Below are 2,069 nucleotides of genomic sequence, written 5' to 3'. Positions count from 1 at the left end.
AAAATGGGTAAATAATTGTATTATAGTCACACAGTCGAATACTATACAGCAATGAGAATGAATAATCTATAAGTAAAAGGAAAATATGTTGAATCTCCAAAACAGTAAGAGCAAAAGAAGTGAGTTGCAAAAGACTACCTGCCATAGATTCCAATAAAGTAGAAAAATTCATAAAGCAGAAGTATTCTGTCCTGATAGAACTATAGAAAGTGGATACTCTTGGTGGGTGGGTTGGGACAGGATGGAATCACAAAAGGGCTTTGGGGTCCGGAAAATGTTTATTAACCTAAATGTTGTTTATATATGTGTGTATAATTTATTAAAATGCATCAAATCATACACATGTGATAATTGCATTTGTCTGTATATCTGCTATAGTTCAATACATTTTAAGTTAAAAAAACAAACTGAGAAAATAAGAGACTTCTCCTTGAGTCCTGCTGCAGATTCATTGCTGTTCGCTCTCGTGGAGGAGCAAGTCTTTCAGGAATCAGCGCAGCAGCCATGGGTTTTAAAGGTACCAGAAAGACACCGTGGAAGCGGAAGTGGCGATTCACCTAATTGAAATTAGGTTACTCTAATTTCAATTTCTAATTGAAATTGAAATTTCTGGTTACTCTAACCAGACACAACCTAAAATCTTCGGAGAAGGTGTGTGCTGACTTGATCAGAGGCTCAAAGGAGAAGAATCTCCAAGTGAAAAGACCAGTTCCAATGCCTACCAAGACTGTGAGAATCACTACAAGAAAAACTCCGTTCAGGGGAGGTTCTAAGACTTGGGATTGTTTTCAAATGAGGATCCACAAGCGACTCACTGGCTTGCACAGTCCTTCTGAGATTGTTAAACAGATTACTTCCATTCGTATTGAGCCAGGAGTTGAGATTGAAGTTACCATTGCAGATGCTTAAACCAAACTTTTTAATAAATTGACTATCAGTGGTTTAAAAAAGAAAGAAAGAAAATAGGAGACAATTAGGATGAATTAAATAAGGTTCTTGTCTTCCTTGGAGTAAGAGTAGGAGAGAATGTGGATTTGGTAGAGGGGAGAGAAAGGAAGAGACACAATTTGTTAGCATTTACCAATTTATCTTTCTTTACCCTGTGCAGGGTAAAGGAGCCAAATGTTTAAGTGTATTCAAATGCCTATATTGACATGGAAAGGTGGTCAGAATTCACTGCACAAACGTTTTCAAGGGATGCCTTTGATATTCTCTGTTGTAATGCACAGGAGAAACCCTTTGAAGGCTACTAAAAGTTGGGCTCACTGCTGGAACACTTAACTTCTCTGACCTTTACTGAAGGCTTGCCAGGAACTCTACAGAACACTGTGTTGTTTCCTGAAAGAAACTGTCACATGGGATTAGAAATTCAATCAGAAATCTGATTTTTACCCATAGGTTCTGGTGTGACTTAATTAAGCTAAAGAGCTTTTTAAAGTAAAAATTCTTTGTGATGCTGATGAACTATCTATGTAAAAACTAAAAATCAAAATATTCAGAAGTCTGTTTTCTTATTCTTTCTTTTCCAAAGAAAGAGCTTAAGTGATACAGAATTTTAGATGTTAGTTGTCTGTTTAACCTCCTATTTGCAATTGATGTAAAATCTCAATATTCCAAGCTATCTATTAACAGTAATTTCTAACCTTTTCTACACCTAATGAGTTTTTTAATTAGATTTTTAAGTAGATTAAATTGTTCAAGTGAAAATATTCTAAAAACTGAGTAATTTTAAAAGCCCCAACATATCAAAATTTGAATCCTATTACCCTTTAAGTTTAAAGTATTTTTTATTTCATTTTAAATGTATAACATGTCAATTCAGGAGAATTCAAAATCGTATCTCCAACTTGGACATGTCAATTGTACAGATACCAGTAAGAATTATAGCTAATATTTATTAATCTCTTATGTGTCAAACACTAGGTTAAATCGTTTATAGAGTTTCATAGACTTATTACTCAAATAACTTTAGTGATAACTGAAGCTTAATGAGATTATGTAGTTTACTCAAGGTAGTGCCATTAGTAAAAAGGAGGATGGAGATCAAAAGTCAAGTCGTTTAAATTTAG

General features: G+C 34.2%; 1 pseudogene; it reads left to right on the top strand.

The window, feature by feature from the left end:
• Window positions 1–504: 504 nt before the first annotated feature.
• On the top strand, window positions 505–909 carry LOC117012442 (40S ribosomal protein S20-like; annotated as a pseudogene).
• Window positions 910–2,069: the final 1,160 nt, after the last annotated feature.

Source organism: Rhinolophus ferrumequinum, chromosome 20 (assembly GCF_004115265.2).
Source record: "Rhinolophus ferrumequinum isolate MPI-CBG mRhiFer1 chromosome 20, mRhiFer1_v1.p, whole genome shotgun sequence".
NCBI lineage: Eukaryota > Metazoa > Chordata > Mammalia > Chiroptera > Rhinolophidae > Rhinolophus > Rhinolophus ferrumequinum.
Note: the sequence above shows the minus strand (reverse complement) of the source record. Positions and strands in the feature narration are given on the sequence as shown.